Source organism: Mytilus californianus, unplaced genomic scaffold (assembly GCF_021869535.1).
Source record: "Mytilus californianus isolate M0D057914Y unplaced genomic scaffold, xbMytCali1.0.p SCAF_18, whole genome shotgun sequence".
In the NCBI taxonomy this organism is placed as follows: Eukaryota; Metazoa; Mollusca; class Bivalvia; order Mytilida; family Mytilidae; genus Mytilus; species Mytilus californianus.
This window is the reverse complement of record NW_026262666.1, coordinates 10,447,628-10,468,955: the sequence shown is the minus strand read 5'-3', so window position 1 is coordinate 10,468,955 and position 21,328 is coordinate 10,447,628. Positions and strand designations below refer to the sequence as shown.

Here is a 21,328-nt window from a genome sequence, read left to right as displayed (position 1 = left end):
GTATTAACACTCCTTATGTTATCACTATATAAACCTCGGCTGAGAACTAAAACTAACTGCAAAACTGATTTCCATTTCTTTGTTTCAACATCCTAGCATATATGGACATCTTTCTGTTGATTCACTATTGAGGGGCTTGCCTTTTCAAGCTTTTTTTTTAAATACAAATAGAAACAAATAGATGATAAGTGTTCTAATATTTGCGTGTTTTGTAATATTTAAAGCTTTGTATGCAGTTAGGAATAGTTTGATTTTCAGGACCATTCTTAGACATTCCTGAGTCTACTCCATTAAACACTTAAACTGTTTGACAAACAAATTCTGAATAGTGTTAAAATATACATGATATACTAACATTATCTCCTTTTCCGTTTTCGTTTCTATCACAATATTCACCAGTCTTAACATACAACTGTAAATATACATGCATCAAGCAATTTAGTTTCCTCAATCATTTGCAATGAAAGCTTCAAAAATGATTTTTATCCACAAAATAATTGAAATAAATTCGTTTTTGGTCAGCAAACAAATATCAAATGAACGGTGTAATATTAAACTGTTGAACAATAATGGAAGGAACAAACAGTTATGTTTATATACTGTTCGGTGTGAGCCAAGGCTCCGAATGGAAGACCGTACTTTGACCTATAATGGTTTACTTTTATGTATTTTGACTTGGATTGAGAGTTGTCTCATTGGCACTCATACCACATCTTCTTATATCTACGTATAAAATCCATATAACCGAATTGATCCTTTGAATTAACTTGTTTTCAAAGTACCCGAATTAACACAGTACCAAAATCTTTAATTATTGTTTTATAAGTAATAATATTGATTTCATTTTTGAAAATTAAAACATCATGAGCTGTAGACATACCTGTCGATACTGTTTACTTTAATTGGCATTGCACAAGGTCATTCGTTTCTCAGACTGTTAATGACGTCTTTACATTAAATACGTTGGAAATTTACTGATTGATACTTTAGAGTGGGAAAACATGATTTATTTAATTTACTTTGAAGTAGCTTTCATTAGCTGTGAGTAATCTAATTTCTGTACTTTGTGTCTATTGCTTTTATGTTAGTTGTTTTTGTTCATTGTACTGATCCTTCAGGTGAAGCAAATTGCAACTGATTTCTTAAGGTCTTTCGTTGTGTTGTTACACCATTGTCTCAGATAAGGGGATGGATTAACCCCTACCAATCATGTTTAATCCCGCAACATATTTTATGTGTCTGTCACAATTATGGAGCCTGTAGTTACAGCCGACTATACTGTATGAGTTTACTCATTGTTGAAAGCCGTAGAGTTACCGATAATTGCCTACATCAAATTCATTCAAACACTTCTGGATAGTTGTCTAATTGGCAATCATACCATACCTCCTAATTTTTATAGTAAAGGAAGATTTGTGAATTAAGTAGTATAATGGTAATATTGGTTGTTGTTTAATGAACTGTAATAAGAAAATACAGTTATGAAAAATAAATCGGACCAAAATAAAGTGTTTTACTAATCTTTTGATTTTTTTGAGACGGAGACAGCTTGGTGTTACCAAATACAATTAATATTTATGTTTGTGCCATCAAACTAAATAAATCATTTGCTATATGTAACAGTTTATAATGCTACAAAACATCTGGATTTTAAATTAGGTATAGTAATAAACTCATATGAGCTTGGTGTAACATTCGTAGTTGACGATGTTTTTTTCCAAAATGACGTCATACCTCTATAAATTACGGAAATCAAAGTGTTCCATTGTTCAAATCTCGAAAATTGCTTAAGAAGAAAATCAAGGTCACTAACAAAAACTGCAGGATTCGCATGAACTAAATCGGAGCGAAATAAGGCGCATCGACAGAGTAAGTATCTCCTGCTATGAATGTATCACCCACCATCAATCAAACAATCACAGTAGGGAAAGGGACACATATATATATACAACTTAGAAAAGAGGGGCGAAAGATACCAGAGGGACAATTAAACTCATAGATCAAAAACAAACCGACAACGCCATGGCTAAAAAAGAAAAAGACAAACAGACAAATAATAGTACACAAGACACAACATAGAAAACTGAAAACTAAGCAACACGAACCCCACCAAAAACTGGGGGTGATCTCAGGTGCTCCGGAGAAGAATTATACCATTATATAACTTTGATATGCTTCTAATATAGAAGTAAATGACAATGGAACCTTTGAAATATTTAATTTTGATCTTTAAATGTGACATATCCTGTATAAGGTTTTTTTTGGCTTATCTACATCAAATCAAATCACGCGCATGTTTTATGTTTCATGTTAAATTTCATACAATTATAGTTTGTCAGCTATTCTCTCAGGTGTGCATATATTTGAAGACAATTATTTGTTTTGTCTCTCTTTTGTAATTTCATCTTCCAACTTCTAGACACTTAAATCCTCACAAATCTTACTTTCCAGATAACATCTTCACGGATCATAGACAATCCAATTTTTACTTTTATTTCATGTATAAAACGCCTTTAGTATGATACTTGTTTTTCTTTTGTTACTGCTTTTTTTTTTTGTCTTTTTTTTGTAATTTCATCATCCAACCTCTTGACACTTAACAAATGTTACATTCCATTCATTTACACCGACCTAATTCATCTAATGAACACTCATGATGATCAAGTTTTGTACCTCACGCTTGCGTGTGTTTTGGGAAAGGAATATATTGACAATACTTTGCGTTAATAAAACTTTAATCAAATGTTATTTTTTTAAGTAAGATTGGAGTAAGTACCACACTTACTTTTTTAACTAATGCAAAATGCAGCTGCTTCTTCTTTCCATTAACTGTTACGAAGTTCAACCATTCATCATGATACTTGTCTTTGTCTATAAATTTCAATACTTCGCCTTTTTGATATATGTTTTGTACTGTATAATTGCATTCAGCTGTATATATACAACTTGTTTCATCCTACAACATCATTGACAATTATTTGGGATAAATTATTTGGATCTTCCTTTTACATTTATTTTCCAATCAAATGCGTGACTCTAAACGAACTCTTGAATGAAAATAATATATATCTTGCAAAACCCAGAATGTTGTATATCTTCTTCAGTGTCAATGTGGCATGCAGTATGATGGCGAGACAGAACAGCTATTTAATAAACGCATGCATGATCATCTAATTGACTACACCTGCAGGCCAACCTCCACGTAAGTCGTCATTTGAGATCACCTGGGCACGCCCAAGCTGATCTCAAAAACGTTACCATCACTATCATAGACCACAGCGAGGGTTGGTCAAGGGCCGACCGACTTGGTCGGGACAGTTTTTGGATAAGGAAGTTAAGGAAAGTTTCCCCAGAGGGCAATAATGAAAAAAAAACATATAATAAGTCGCTACCATCACTTGTTCAGTAACCCAGGCTTCAGTACAAGACTCTTACAGTTCTAAGGAATTTATTCCTCCTCGAATAAACAACAATATTGAAAATATTTACCAGCGTATTGAATCGTGATTTTTTATATAAAGATCAAGATTACTATTACAGCGTGACTACCACATATCAAGATCACAACCATTTGACATCTTACTGATGAAGGATATTAGTTATCCTAAATATTTAACATTTGTTCATGATCTTATTTTATTTTTTGGTGATGTTGTACCCTTTTAGACTTGCTTATTGTATATTATATTTTTTAGTGTACTGCATCATAATTATATGATCGATCGCCCCGTAAGATTTATCGTTGGCTATTATTCAGACATTATATATATATATATATATATATATATATATATATATAAAGTGCCTAGAAAATCAACCTAACGATGTTAGAGTACATCTGATTCTTTACTTCCTCCCCGAGCGGGGCTGGAACCTGTACTTTCTATTTCTAACTTCTACGACGACGCCACCTAGCATTGCGCAGACACCTTATCCCCTCTAACTATATATATATATATGACCAAAAGAGACATAAAAAAAATAGCCAAACTCATCAGTCAACTTTCCCTGAATGAGATGGAACCTCAATATTTTCGCAAACCCCTTTCGAAGCATTGTTATTTGTACAAATAAAATATGAACATCCCAGTTACAAACGACCATTCAACATAAAGCTATCTTACATCTGTCTTTGGGGATTTTTCCCCATCACAGGCTGTTCAGGCCAATTGGCATTTAATTGGAAAATAATCAAAGGTAGAACCTATCCTGTATTAATTTAATGTTGTGTTTCTGTTGTGTCGTTGTTCTTCTCTTATATTTGATGTGTTTCCCTCAGTTTTAGTTTGTAACCCGGATTTGTTTTTTTTTTCTCAATCGATTTATGAATTTCGAATAGCGGTATACTACTGTTGCCTTTATTTATTAAACTCATTTCTTATACCAAATAAAGTTTTTGTATTATCAATACAAACAAATCGCTGCACCGGAAAAAGTTTCTGATCTAAGAAAGTAAAGGTTACTTTGAAAGTTATCTTGATTATACATAATTAATAAACTGTTACATTGTAGCACAGAGATGTCCCGCCTTGTTGTAATTTTGAAAGTAAAATGCAAATTTTGAAATTAGAATAGCAATACTTTTACATATAAGTTATGCAAAATATACAAAGTCAATGAACCATGACTGAAGGTACAGAGACATTTAATCTCCATGGAATTGAAATGTGTCAATGCTAATACAACTGCATAAAATATCATTGAACTACCACTAAAGGATCCAATACACTGTCCTGATCGCAAACTAATACATGTTAACTAAGCAAAAGTTTCAAAGTCAATAGATCATGTCTAAAGGGGCAGGGCAAAATAATCTCCATAGATATGAGATGTGTCAATGCTCATACAAATGCACACCAAATATCGTTGACCTACCACAACTGGTTCCCCATAAAATGATATAATCGCAAACTAATACATTGTTGACAAAAATGGGTCGGTCAACACACAGAGAACTGAATAAATAGATTACTGAAAACATAGGAAATTGAATTACAGATTACAAAGTTGAGAACCGGTTTCAAACTGTAAAAAAGCCAAAAATATAATCACAGCTGAAAGCAGGTGAGTGATGCAAAAAACAGACATGACTTCAATGAATTACACCTGATCAAGTCGCTACACACTGGGAAAATCATAAAATGCAATGGGTGTTCATTTAGCATTTACATACGATTTAAAGGAAAAATACTCATAAAACAAAAGAACATTATCTCCTTAGCTAATTTCTTATTCAAGATATAAAAATATACATTTCGTTTTGTACCTCCTTAAAATGGTCAGCTCTTGCCAGTCCTGTCGTTTTTTGCTTAGGTTTTTCAAATAACCACAACTTAGTATATTTTTTTTCAATTAACTTTAACTGTTGTCCTCTTTTGTAACTTAGAACGTTTTCAATATCATCTTTCACCCTGTAATACACACCATCCAACTGAAATATAATGCAAATATTGACTTATTAGATCTGTAATATAAATATTGGTGCGTCCGAAGTGCTTTTTCTGGATTTATAATCACCAGGGATATTCAAATGTCATCAAATAGTCTTGATGCTGAACGAACAACCGGATAGCCGGACAGACGGCATCACATATGGGAACATAAAATGGTTCCTACTATCGTAGGATGAGAATAACAAATGTATTGAACTTAAAAAAAATCAATAACCTTGCTATATCTAACTTATGATGTTAAGCTTGATATTTCAAAGGAGGAAGAACTAGATTGCAGACCGTACTTTGACCTATTATGGTTTACTTTTACAAATTGTGACTTGGATGGAGAGTTATCTCATTGGCACTCATACCACATCTTCTTATATCTATTTTCCTGTATTATTCGTATACAGTAGGACTAGGCATATACAATCGAAACAGTGAACTATTTATAGAATAGGAAAACTCTGAATTCTTCTCATATCTGTACTTTAAAGCTGAAACAATTCTTTCAGTCGACATAGATATTAGCAGGTGATATTGTCTCTCAGAAGAGACGGTAGGTCTTGATTAAACAATTTTCATCTCTTTTTTTGGTCTTTTTCATACATATAGCTATCAATCTTAGCACAAGACTGTTAGTGAATTTATGAGAGAAATTTTCAGGGAAATAATGGAAATTCATGAAATATATTTGAGATAAAAAAAAACAGACCAGAATGATTCATTTAATTCATATTGATTAACGGAAAAACTTAATATAATAAATTTACAACAGGATAATGCAATTACATGACAGCGTTATGAGTATACATTTAGATTGAGGACTTATGTAAATCAATGAGGTCTCGGCAAAGTGATGCCTGTCAGACGAATTAGCGCATTATACAATTTTTATGTTGAATAAATGCAGTCGAATTGATAAACTAGCCTTATCAAAAGACATAATGTTGATATATAGATTATCTAACATTGAAATAAGGTCAAGGAAAATATATATATACTTCAGTTGGTGACCTGTAGACATCTTTTGAAAAAAATCTAGTTCTTCCTCCTTTGAAATATCAAGCTTAACATCATTAGTTAGATATAGCAAGGTTATTGATTTTTTTTAAGTTCAATACATTTGTTATTCTCATCCTACGATAGTAGGAACCATTTTATGTTCCCATATGTGATGCCGTCTGTCCGGCTATCCGGTTGTTCGTTCAGCATTAATTTAAGGTAGATCACCATTAAGGTGGGGACCGATCGACATTGCAACTTAGTCCACCTATTTATTATGACTTTTTTTTATATTTGTGCTCAATAAAGGTTTTGTTGTCCAATGATCGTATGTAATTGTAATTAATGCACATTCAATATAAGATATATATACAATTTCAGAATCTTGATTCAAACAGAAATTCATTCACGTCAATGAAACCATAAAACGTAAAAGATTATTGTTTTGTTTTTTATTTTCTACTTACACGAATTTCCAAAAAATGAATATCTCAATGGAAACCCTTTTCCATTTTCTGATCAAACGAACCAAATTTTAAACTGTCAATTTTATCTTTTAGCTTTTGCTCTGTAAAATATGAATATATGCAGTTGATAACAATTAATTTTATAAAATTTGTCTCTGAATCAGATATCATAATTAAGTGTCTTAACAAGTAGACTCCGATTATCTCCTTATCTTGAAACAGGATAAATGTACTTCCCTATTACTATGATGCAGGAAGAATACGAATAAAACAGGTACTGCAATGAACTGTGATGAATTATCAAGATCCAAAAAAGTCCTTCAAAAAAATTCTAATAAATATTTTAAATGTGTACTCGAAAACAATTTCAAACAGTCTGATGCTAACACAAACCATGTCCACTGATATTGACTGAGTATGATAAATAAACCTGTCAAAAAAGGTAAAAATAAAACATGTCTGGCAATCAAAACTCTTTAGTCGTAGGAACAAAAGACAAAGCCATAACGTTTAGAATGGTGTCGAGTGAACAATCAAAAATCTTGAAAGTACAATTAAGTCTCTAATATGGCTATATTGGAGTTTTTGTCAATCTTGGATAAAATAAATAATAGGAAATGTACGGTATTGATTTAAAATTCAATAGTCAATTTTGATGCAGGAATGCAGAACATTTAAAAAGACTTTTGATTTAAAAAAAACTTCTATGGGATTTTACCTTGTCATATATGTACAAAATATTTTGTGTTTGATCTTGATTAATCTATATTTCTTATATAGAGGGGGTTTCCGATTATTTGTAATCAGATTTGTAGTAATGTTTTTATATACTGTTTTATAACAAGATAACAAGTATTGTACCCCCATTTCATCTATCTGCTTAAACAATTAAATGCCACTACTGGTGAAGGTTCCTCTCCGAGCGTATCACCGGGCCAGTATTTAACACTTCTGTATTTACATGAATTATCATTGATAAGATCATAGTCGTAAATTCACTGTTTATAATACTTCGAATTTTTCAAAAAACTAAGGATTTTCTACCACAGGCGTACCTAAGCAGTATTCAACAAAACCTTTCTGAATTTGTGGTCCTCAGTGCTCTTCAACTTTGTACTTTATTTGGCGTATTTAATTTTTTATGGGAGCGTCACTGATGAGTCTATTGTAGTTGAAACACGCGTCGCGTGTATAAAATTTGAATCATGTTATCTATGAGGAGTTTATTAACATAAAGATATGAGGCTTATGAATTGGTTTGACACACGTGCGTTTAGTCAATATAATACTTACCACTCATAAGAAAGCATAAGAAAGCATTTTATATGAGCTATTTTCTCATATTTTGTCTTCAAAGTCCTTTCATGAAGTTGTATTTTTAGTGTTATAATATTTTTCTCCCTGTATCATCCCTACAATATGCTTCACTTTTTCGTAACCTCGAACTTTTAAACCAGTTTGATGACCTGTCCTTTTTCATATTACCTATATCTTTTAAAAAAGCAGGATACAAAACTACATTTTGTAATTATTTAGGGGAACAATCTGTTTTTTTTGTGTATATCCCCAACTAACTTAAGTGTTTTTCACAAATATTCAGTGCAATTCAAATGCTGTAAAGTTCGTTCGGTTATTTTTTTCAGTAACGAACTCCCGTAAGGTGGTATTAAAACAGGTATGAAGTAGCATTTAAGATTTTAGAGAGAGGAGAAGAGAGCATAATAATACTAACGGTACCAATTGGAATGAAATTGATGCTCATTTCGGCAATTATTTTGTCTATTCAGGGATGCTTGGGGCCAAAATATTTGAAAACCCAAAACTTATACAATCGATGTAGAGCTGATTAAACCATAATGGACCTTAATTATAGCCAAATCTGGAAATAATCAGAATCATACATGAGGGAGATATATTCCTTAATTTGAAATGATTTAGAAGATTTTAAAACAGAACATTTCAATCAAACAAAATCTATATCGAAATGAGCCTTAAAAACAGATGCAGAAGATACCTCATTGAATTTCCAAATCAAAGTTGAAGACAAAAGTACAACGCAAATTATGTGCCACATGTGGAGCAGGATCTGGTTACCCGTCCGGAGCACCTGAGATCACCCCCAGTTTTTGGTGGGGTTCTTGTTGCTTAGTCTTTAGTTTTCTATGTTGTTTCATCTGTACTATTATTTGTCTATTTTGCCTTTTTACTTTTGGCCATGGCGTTGTCAGTTTGTTTTCGATCTATGAGTTTGACTGTCCCTCTGGTATCTTTCGCCCCTCTTTTCAATACGTTAGGCTAACATACAATGCTGTTATTTTCTACTTAATCTGTGATGATGCTATCTTTACTTGAAGATTTGAAATTTAAATATAACGGAAAACATTGATTGTTCAAATTTGCTTTCAATCATAAAATGTTGAGATTTTCATTTGTTTTATCTAAATGAAATGAACGTTGTATGTACCACTTTTTGTTATCAAACGGCCTGTTTTTTTCTCATTTTCACAACAACAAAAAAACAATATTTCTCATTATTATTGGATCTGACGAAAATCTTATTGTTTTCCAGAATATTTAAAATTTTATACACAAGCAAAAAAAGTTGTAAAATGTGCTGGTATACAAACTCTAATGACAAACACAGTGCTAAATCATCGGCGCTATTAATAAATAAACTCATCATAGATACCAGGATTGATATTTGTATTTGCGCCAGACGTGCAACGATAGTACCATAGCAATTTCATAATACACTTGCCATAAAACAGGCAGTGTAAAAGCAATATTTACCTATACTATGTTCACATGACACCGGAACACCAACTACTTTCCCCTCTTTGTCTTCAACTCCAAAAAATATTGAACCTCCCTCGTGATTACAGAAGGCAGATATATACTTCAAGCACGTCTTTGCCAGCGTGTTTAGAATACCTTCTCCAGTAATTGTTTTGAATTGAACATCAACGTTTTCATTTCGTTGGTCATTCATTGGCTCAAACATATTGAACTTTCTTTTTTTTAATTTCTTTAGGTTTTGTGGTGGTCCACGTTGATTTAATATCCTGATTGCTTCTTGATTTCCCATTGTTTCAATAGATGATACAGATGGAAAGTATAAATATGTCTCACAAGAACATAAATGTTCAACAGGTTTTTTCATATGAAGTATTATTTTTTCCGATTTGCAATTTCCTTTCATGTCAATGATTGACGCGATTGCTTTAAAAAAATAACGCCTTATTTTTTCTTCAATCCTGCCATACCACACGTCGAAATCATGTGTTGTTGTTTCCTTGTTGTTTACCTGAGTGCAACATGTGAAAGTCAACGGAAGCTTAGCACTGTTATTAAGCCACGCGCAAATCAAACGTAGAACATCATTAAGTTCTTCTTTGTCATTTTCTTCTGTTACAGTGACAAACATTCCAGATCTTATATTCAGGTTGACATTGTATTGTGTGTTTTCTACAAAAAAAGTCGAAAAATATGCATTGTTCACAGCACAATGTTGAAGTCCAGACACTACACGACTTTTATTTTCATGCTTAATTATTTCATTCCTGCTGAACTCTTGTTGTACTTAACTGTATAGTCAGTTGTTTCTATCATATAAAGTACTCATTATCTGTTGTCTGTAATTCATTTTCAATACCATCAAGATTTTTGTACTTAATGTTTTTTTCAATGCAGATTCCATTTCCTATCTAGATAGGTTATGCAGTTGATGATAATAACACTAATTTGTTTAAGTTTACTTTTAGTTATTAAACGATTAAAGAGATGCGAAACATACCAAAGTGACATTCAAACTCATAAGTCGAAAATAAACTGACAACGCCATGACAAAAAATGGAAAAGACCAAAAGACAAACAACGGGAAACAAAACACAACAAAATACAAAACATTACATGAAAAACTAAAGATTGACCAATACGGACCCAACAAAAAACTTCTCATGTGCTCTAGTAGGGTAAGCTTATTATTATTAGTATATGTGATTTAGTAACAGAATGAACAAACGTAAAGACCAAGGTAAAATCTTTGGTCAACTGGTACTGTATCAGAAAATTAAAGCCTTATCGTAAGATGGTTGATTTATTACGTTATAAAATTATTTTGTTATATTGCTTCTAATATGTCTACGTATTTATACATCCCTGTCTGTAATTTTTAAGGTAAAGCGTTCCTGATGAAGGTCAATAAAGAAAAGCCCGTCGGACACTCGTATTTCTAAGTGTTATTTTCATCTATATGTACTCATATCTTTCCAATGAAACCATTTGAGAAGTTAATGGAACATGCCGTTATCTGTTTTGAACCTGAAAACTCAATTGTGTGTTAAGATTGTTTTGGTGTCGTTTGCTTAGAATCTTTTTTGAGAAAAAAGCAAAAATATCGTTAAATTTAAAAATATTTTATCATTCAATGTACTACAGAAACCTCTATACTTGTATAAGGCAAAATTAAGTTTATTCTGTATAACCCATATAAAATAACTGTGGTTTCGTTAATTTCCATGTATTTTAACGAAAAAATAAGTTCCGTGACCACAGTTTTTATATGGAAATTTGAAAGAACATTGACCTTTAAGTCTTTTACAGAAACGCGCGTCTGGCGCAAATACAAAATTTCATTTCTGGTATCTATGATGAGTTTATTTACAACACCTGGGTCGATGCCACAGCTGGTGGAGTTTTTATTCCCCGAGGGTATCACCAGCCCAGTAGTCAGCACTTCTGTGTTGAAATGAATTATCATTGATATGTCATAATTATAAATTAAATGTTTACAAAATTTTGAATTTTTGAAATACTAACGCTTTTCTACCTCAGGAATAGATTACCTTAACTGTATTTGGCAAAACATTTAGGAATTTTTGGTCCTCAAAGCTCTTCATTTCGTATTTTATTTGTCTTTTTTTACCTTTTTTTATTCGAGCGTCACTGATGAGTCTTTTGTAGACGAAACGCGCGTCTGGCGCAAATACAAAATTTCAATCCTGGTATAAATGATGAGTTTATTTACAGAAGTTTAAGAGAAATCGAACACGAAGAAATTCCAGCTATTTTAAACTTTTGTTTTAGTTTGGACATATCGAAACATACTTTGTAACTAAATCTATATCTTTGTATATTCACACCATTATAAAGACATATTAGACATACTTTTTTGAGCAAATTGGTTTTTTTTTTCCTTTATTCGATTTGTTTTAAAACTTTTTTGTTTTGTTTCTTTTTTTAATGATGTCATATCTTGTTGAATTTATTTGTTTATATGCTTTTATCAATAAAATAAGAAACGTACCTTTTGTTTTTATATTTTCCCTTGGATTTCCTTTGTTTTCACTGAAAATACCAAAATACTTGTTAAACAAACACCAAAAGACAGGAAAGTAACTTAGATGAATAATTTACAAGAACGAACAATGTGTTTTTAATGGTAATTGTAAAATTATTTGTCATAAATCTTGCTTTCATTCAAAACACAAACACTACTATTGGGTTAATATTCGAAATTATTTGTATATTCGAACGATTTTGTATGCGAATTGAACATAGAATGTTTAAGGAAATATTTTTAAACATAATATTAATACATAATTATTGAATATTCTTAACAAAAATGACTAATGATTATAACAATATGATCTTTGTATCCACAATAGTATGTGTGAACGAAACAAAAGTTGTTAGATGTATATGTGTATTACGTTAGACGCATTGAGGTTCAAAGTAACAACCGCATAAAGAATGACGTTACAATATATGTTCCCTTACGACCCCTATTCACGTCTGCACATTATAATGTCACGTTAAAGTTCGTGTGTTTCTCCACATTCTCCGGACCGTCGCAGATCGCGCAAGGTTATCGTTTCTATAAGTAAGTTTTTCTATCACACCGAATTTCCATGTTGTACATGGAGAGTTATCGCCGTAGATTTGAACTGCATCTCCAAGTTTCCCAGTTTCATTAGTATTTCCCTACACTCGTTAAGATGTCAAATATGCGTGTTTCCATCTTGCTTAGAATTGTTCAATTAGACGGAATCTCCTTTTACTTGATCGTTCAATGTTTCATGATTGTTTGTTAAACGGATACGGTTAAGATTTAATCTACCTTCCAAACAATAGATGCGACAGGATAAGCGGCTTTTGATCGGCAATGTCCGACGATATATAGTTAAGTGGTCTGTTGCTAAAATTTGCTTCAATTTCAACAATTAATGTATGTAAATAAAAGCAACAGAAGTATACCCTATTCAATACTCATAAATCGATTAAGAAAAAACAAATCCGGGTTACAAACTAAAACCTAGGGAAACACATCAACTATTAAAAGGAAAACAACAGAACAACAGAAACACTGAACTGCAACAAAAACAAACGCCAACATACATAAAAACGGACTATTTTATAACAACTACCATATTCTTGACTTGGACATTTTAAGAACAAACGATGGGTTGAACCTGGTTTTATTGCTAGCCAAACCTCCCGCTTATATGGCAATTTTAAAAATACCGGTAAAATGACAACGCTACGTGACAGGAATACAGTACAAACAAACGGAAGAACACTCCGCACAGGGAAATTCATAAATAAATAATATAATAGTACATTACAACAGTGTAACAGTGTAACAGTGGTAAATCTTTACATGCACGTCCAAGAATCTTTTTCAGGCAAATCTTGGTAAGTCCAACCAGTCTTTCCCGAAAACCACCATAACATGGGGCACGTTTAGGTATGAACCTGCATGTGGTTCCAAATTTGCTCAATTTGTCGTATAAAGATTAAGAGTCCGTTGGCTTTCGTATTTCCTCCGCAGCGGTAACAAATATGGTAGCATTATCTGAAATCATAACTCTTGGTATCGATTTCTTGCATATGAACCTACGAAAAGCTAGCATAAAAGATTTTTCAGTTATATGCTTAACTTTTTCAATAGCTCGAGTATAATCACATGTAAACAAGCATGTATACACTTTTCGATGTTAAGTGCAGCGCTAAAATCGACATCGGATACAATAAAGGGTTCTTCGAACGATAGTCTATCTTTTGGTAGAGGTGGCAGATCTGGTGCTGTTTATGCAACTCCTGTTACTTTTCGACAACTTAAACATTTTCGAACCAATATGTCTGCCTCAAGTTAGTAACGGTATCTCGTATGCCGGAATGAAAATATTTGAATGTCATTTATCAGTAACTTTGTAAGAAAACGGGAATTTTGTGTTTTCTGGAAGCGGTGCGTTATTGATGCGCCCAGCACATCGGATTAATCCGTCTTTGTCCAGATACAATCGTATTTGACGTATTAAGCTATGCGTTGATTTTGAGGATAAACATTCAAATACATCATTGTATCGTTGATGTTGCACAGCTTCAATCAACTTCATTGTTGCAATATTTATCTCATGTGGTGTCAGATATGTTGTGGTTTGTCTACTTATATCGGAAACTCGATAACGGCAGGTAGCAAGACATTTCTGTATGTAAGCCAAGATACACAGTTTTGTTGAATGAGCTGTATCTATCGACATTGATTACATTCAGTACGTTGTATTTTGTCCTTATAAAGTCATCTGATGTTTCTTGATTTTCATCTTACTTACTAATTGTAGCTTTAACCTTACTGTTAATTTCAAATGCATTCGCTCAATGTTTCTCGATTATCAACCAGTCTGTACCATGCATCCATAGTTTACAATTTTTCAATTGTTTATACGATATACTACGTGATGAATTATCAGCAGGGTGGTGTTGTGTAGGGCAATATTTCCAGCAAAGTTCACTTGTGACCTCTTTTATTTCGGTAACTCTGTTTGCTATACAGGTTTTGATTTGCTTCCTGCAAGCTATTCAATGTAGAATGATTTGACTGTCGCTCCATAGTACACACCTTTTAACATTCCGTAAACTTGAAAAACATAAGTGACGCTAATCCCACTAATCCCATTAATCCCATTAATGCTGCCATAAGGTCAAGTTGCGGTAAAGTTGCCATTATTTTAAGCCATTAAAAAAATTTTCAAATCCCAAATGGTCAAAAGTTCATTTCTGTCGAATTCGTCGAATTCGTCGTTAGATTTTCCATCTTCGAATCTCTTTGTGAGAGCGTTCCTGCGTCCCAAGCATGTTCCTTTTTATTTTGTAGCCATTTTCCAGCAGTCACGGCACCATTATATTGTGAAGGAAACAAAAGTTGTAAAATATTTATTTGTATTACGTTCGCCACATTGAGATACAGAGTAAAAACTACATAAAGAATGACGTTTGACGAATGACGAAATAAACGACTGTCATACAAGTGAGAGGTTTAGCTAGCTATAAAACCATTTTCTACATAAGAAAATGCCTGTACCAAGCCAGGAATATGACAGTTGTTATCCATACGTTTGATGTGTTTGAGCTTTGGATTTTGCCATTTTGATTTCGGACTTTCCGTTTTGAATTTCCTCGGAATTCGGTATTTTTGTTATTTTGCTTTTTAATATAAGTTCCCTAACGACCAGTGTCAACGTCCACACAACGTCACGTTAAAGTGTGTGTGTTTCCCAACATATATCATAGTTTGCAACAACCCGGGTTTTGTGGGTATAACCCAGTGCGAAATATTTTGAAAACCCGGTTTTTACAGGGTTCTACCGGATATTACTCGACAATATAGGGCAAAATGAAATACTGGCTAGAATCTTTAAGTAGGCTCAGTGCTCAATTACAAGTCCAATACATATAAGATATAGAAGACGACTTAATAGTTCACTTGTTATGTTTAGAAAGTATTGGACCAGCAACTCTAAGACATACATGAACAAACATGGGCAGTTTTATCGATAGTCCTCATAAAAACATGAAATTGCCAATCTGTCTAAATTGATCAAACAGTTAACATGAAGCCAAAGAATTTAATTTGGAATTGTTAAGAAACATCTAGAATAAGATCAGTTTTTTGTATAATTGAAATTTTCACTATTCAACAAATGAATAAAGATTTTGGTTTTGCTCCTGTACCTTTTCCTCAAAATGTGATCATTTATAAAATCATCTTGTAAGAAAGCCATATAATTATTATTATCACTTATACCATCACTTTCTAATAAAGTTTTTTTTTATTTAAAGGAAAAAAATACCTTTTTTAATATCGCTCACTCCTATTTGAAAATCATTTCTACTATACATTTTTAAATTGAAATAAAACTAACCCTCAACCTCTAACCCCTAAACCCTAACTGGTTTTTACTATACATTTCAAAATTGAAAAAAATCAAACATTAAAAAAATAAAAAATAAAAAAATTGAATAATGGCAGAATTCCCCTTTTTACACTACTAAAGACAATTCCATCTATTTCTTCCTTATCATGCAAATGCGTTCTTTTTTTTTCTAAATACGTAACATTTCTTACGATTTTTTATGTTAAATTACTCGTCTTTGTTAATTGTTTGAATAGGACATCAGAACTCGTAAGGTTAATAAATTTATCATGTTTCTGAAATGTTACAATAAAAAAATGTTTACTCTGATTAAAGAGTTATTCTTTCATTATCCTTACCTTTTAACATTTCCTTCATTTGTCGAATCACATTCACGGGGTAGTAACGCTTTATTCCTATTGGAATCCCGCCATTGTTCTACAACAATTAAGTGTGAATATTTATCAAACATGCTTATTAAACAGAATAAGTATATAAACTGTTATGTCTCAGAAATGTTCTTATCTTATATTTCTTATCAAGCAATGCAAGATGACTGTCGCACATTAGCAGTTTTATTGCCAGTCTCGATATGACATCAAATATCTTTGATATGTCGTTTTGTGTTAATTTACTGTTAATAAAACTAAATCATTCGAGGTACAAAGTTTGTTCTAATCTAAAACGTTAATACTCTGGACAAGATTTGGAACAACTTTCTTGAATTTTTTATTTTTAATGCTCTTCAAATGCATTTTTGCTTTGCCATTGAACTGTTTCATTTGAGCGTCACTGTTGAGTTTTGTGCAATTGAAATGCGCATCTGGCGCACAAAATATATACTTAGTATATTTCTTTGATGAGTTTTGTATTCCGCGGAACCGTATGTTTTGCTTGCGATTGCCGCTGTCAGTGTAAAATTCTTGGAAAAGCTTTTTGTCAAGTCTTTTAATCTGTACACTCTACAAAATAAAACATTAAATTTTATCTGAAATTGAAATTTTGTTCTAGAAACTGTCTTTTGATCATATAAAATCTTCCGAAGAATTTTCATAAACGACCCAATCGTTGTTAAAAGTAGGGCGAAAGATACCAGAGGGACATTCAAACTCATATGTCGAAAATAAACAGACAACGACATGGCTAAAAAAGAAAAAGATCAATAGACAAACAAAAGTACACAAAACACAACATAGAAAACTAAAGACTGAGCAACACGAACCCCACCAGAAACTCATTTAAGATAGTATGCTTTTAATGTAATGTGCAAGACGCCAGTAGATATTAGGCTTATAATGTAATACAGGAGACGCGTTCAACATGAGACGACTTGAGGAAAAGCGGACCATGAAAAGCATATCATAATCATGGGTATCTGTGGCACAGATAACCCATAACGGCGAAGAAAATCATGACGATGTCCGGTAGATATTGAAATAGTTCCTTGAACTTATCCAGTAAGAACCTTGCTTTAACCGCTTTCTCGTAAGAAGCAACTCGCTTTCAAGAAAATCATGATAGGATACGCATATAGTTTCTTTTAATTTTGTATGAAGCATTGAATAGTGTTTAACCTATATGAAGAAAAGATTGTTTTTTTGAAGGAATGTCAGACTATAAAAAGTAGTTAAATCAAGTACTGGTGTACTGTTGTACGAGGAGCAATATTTATATTGAATGTACTCTATAACAGGCCTATGGATCTTTGACAATATCCACATCTTTCTCAGTTTTTATTTAATTTAATTCAAAATTTAAAATACCTTCTTTTGAAAGGGTACTTCCGTTTCCTCCAGCACCATCATGTTGTGGGTAATAGGTATACTGTTCGGTTAAAGCTGTCAAATTTTCACTGGATTGATTTTCTTTGGTCTGCCCAGTTCCTATTATAATTAAGACACAAACATATAAATGACATTGTTTACCTCATATATGTATCTTCAATTGGATTTGATGTTTCTAATATAGTTTTAAACTAGATCACTAGCTGATATGTAAATATATAGATATTTTAAGTTTAAACTAGAGAAGCAAGTACATTCTGTTGTTGTCGGGTAGTGATGTGTGTTTGTTTTTCAAATTGTTGTAATGTTGTGGGCAGATTTGAAGTTGAGGCATTGCTGCCTGGTCGTATGTCGGTAAAAAGTACTTCATCTATACCTGTTGCATCATTCTCAGATTTATTCTTTCTTTTTGGGATGAAAAATGTCCCATACATGTTTCCTTATCTAAAAATATTCAAATGTACAAAATGATATGCTGAAAACATCTACATGGCATTAAAAATCCCTGTAGGAATTTTTATCCATACAGTTCAATTGGTCGAAATTTAAAATACTTTTCCTCGGTTCCTTCACCCCGAAATTAATTACAAAGAAATGAGTTAACAAATCTAAATTTAAAGTAATAAATGCGTGCCTTGTGTTGCAGGTTTATTTGGTGGCTTGTACTCAGAAACTGTAAAAGGCGTCTACAAATCTGATTGCAAAAGTGAGTAAGTCAGGAATATTTATTTGGAATTCGAGTCGCTTAATTTTGAAATTAAAATGTTTTTATATCATGGATCTTTCAAAAAAACAATTCTTCAGATGGCCACGATGGTCAGAACGTTAATATGTCAGTGTTTATATAATTTTTGATTTTGTCTTAACATATTTAGATTAAGTGGAGTTTCAAACTTCTTGTATAAATGGGAAAATGCAAAACCTTTCAGGATAATCTATGTTTTAGTCATGGCATTTTTATGAAGATAAGGCCTTATATCAAATAAACATTGCAACACGGCATCGTTCACTAACACGTTAATGTAGGCAAACAATTATTTGGGATAAGACGTCGGTTTGTGTTTCATTTTGCGAAATCTCTTTGTGTAAAATGTCTATTTGTCGTCAAATTGACCAAAGCTGTATTTGGCAAAAACTTTCGGAATTTTGAGTTTTCAATGCTCAACAACTACGAACTTAATTTGGCCTTATTAATCTTTTTTTTTCGAGCGTCACTGGTGAGTTTTGTTGATAAAACGCGCATCTGGCGTACTACATTTCAAGCCTGGTGTCTACGATGAGTTGATTGTCAATAGACTATTTTCATATTACCGACTTTTGACTTCGGACTTTATATTTTTTCGACAGCTTACCTTCTCTGCGGTAGGACTGGTACTGTAAGAGCAACGTAAAGAAGTAAAATTAAGCTTTCAATCGGTACAGTTTTGGTGAAAAATTAACTGCTTTATGTTATCTTTACACGACAAAATTATCGGAAAACAGTAAACTTTCCCCTCAAATTGCACTGATTATATGTTTGATTTTACTTCTTTTGGTTGCTCTTACTTGACCAAGTACCAGGATGTTCTACCACAGAGTAGATAACCTGTCGAAAAATTATATAACTCGGAGTCAAAAGTTGGTAATATGAAAATAGTCTTTTTCGACGTGTTTATGATATTTAATATAGTAAAGTGTTTGTTCGATTTATGCGCTAAAATGTTCTGTCATTTTTTTTCCTTTAATCTTTGAAATCAACATATTGAAAGAATACTTAAATTTTTAAAAATCAGCAATTTTAAGATGCAACATATCTGCAATAGCAACGTATCCGTTTGAAACAATACAATATTTTGTGTGTGGTTTTCAAAGCAAAAATGTTTTGCATAATAAACTTGACATTCTGTCTTTCATTTGTTGAGAAAATAACAACTAAAAAGTATTAAAAAGTAACATGCAAGGCGAGATGAGCCATAAACATTTCTTATCAACCTTTAAATTGCTGACAGAAAACTTGCATTTGGTTTTGTTTGTTGCTGATAAATTGGTGGAAACTTATTTGGTTTATTAAAGTTGTTACACTGTCTAAATGGTGTGGTGATGGACGTGTCATTACAGATACAGTAGTTTAATAACAAACTGAAAATTTAATGTACTAGGAAAAACGTATTCAATTCGATGAACAATTATGTCAGTCCAAATGATCTATGAATATTGAGTGTTTTCGGTTTTGTTGTCAGAGTGTACCTAAAACGTGTTGTATTAGATTGCGTTCGATGGTGGTACTGAACTTTATACTAAACTCGCTACTAAGTTTCTGTACAAGCGATTCAAGCAAAAACTAAAACTAAAAAAAAAAGGAAAAATGCTTTAATCTAAAACATACAAATATTAGATTGAAAACGAAATCAGCAACCCTTCAGAATATGAACTACCCATTTGAACAGTTTTTTCGAGAAGTAATAGAAAATTCAATGAGTCTCTTACTCCCTGATTGAAGAACGAATAAATGTTGAACGAATAATAGGTCACTTTAATAAGATGAAATCACGTAAATAATAAAATTGAGAATGGAAATGGGGAATGTGTCAAAGAGCCAACAACCCGACCATAGAGCAGACAACAGCCGAAGGCCACCAATGTAGTAAATAATCATGTCACTGCCACAGCTTAGCTTAAGGTCTTCTCTGAACATTTGAAGGTCCCCACTATGTATTAGTTACCTAAACTACACAAAAAACCCGTTAAAAATCGTTCATCTCGTCCTCTAGTAAGTGTTCTACTACAAATCTTTTGGTGCTTTTAACGAGTTCCTTAACTACTATCAAAGAACTTATCATTAAGTTTTGTACTAAAACATATGGAAATAGTGGAATCAACCATTTTTGAGTATAAAAAATTCTTTGGATGTTTTAGATAAATCACGTCCTTTTGATGGTCTTTTTGATTCGGTTGACAGTTTTGACTTTTCCACTCTTTATACTACACTTCCACACAATCCTATCAAAAAAAGTTTTACTATCTAATTAAATGGTCGTTTGGTAAATCTGATTGCAAATTTATTTAAAGCCCTACATTTTCTCCTTGACAACATTTATGTACGTTTCGGCAATAAAGTTTATCGACAAGTTTTAGTTATTCCAAGTGTGTCCCTGTAATAGCAGACTTGTACCTATACTGTTATGAATCATAGTTTATGGTCAAACTCAGTAAAAAACCGTCTAAATTCCATTTAATTGATAAATTCAACAATACTTACCGTTATCTTGATGATATTTGTTCGCTAAATAATCAAGAAGTTTCTAAATATACTGCTGAAATTTACCCAAAGGCTTTCTTTAAATAAATCAAATATTAACAGCAATACCTGTCCTTTTCTGGATTTAGATATTTCAGTGTTACACAAGAAACTGTACACAAACAGTTACGACAAAAAGGACGATTTTTAATTTCCTGTTGTTAAT

The 21,328-nt window shown here is 32.3% G+C and overlaps 1 protein-coding gene and 1 long non-coding RNA gene across 5 annotated transcripts in view; one reads left to right on the top strand and one right to left on the bottom strand.

Moving 5' to 3' along the window:
• The window catches only part of LOC127726700 (uncharacterized), a 220,615-nt gene that overhangs the window by 124,034 nt on the left and 75,253 nt on the right, over positions 1–21,328 (top strand). The gene's annotated exons all lie outside the window — the stretch shown is intronic.
• LOC127726707 (uncharacterized) lies at positions 5,272–17,982 on the bottom strand. Its single transcript, XR_007993652.1, has 6 exons — positions 17,865–17,982; positions 16,461–16,539; positions 12,213–12,253; positions 9,698–10,372; positions 6,908–7,008; positions 5,272–5,431 (listed from the first exon to the last, which is right to left on the bottom strand). It is a non-coding gene; the product is annotated as an uncharacterized LOC127726707 (long non-coding RNA).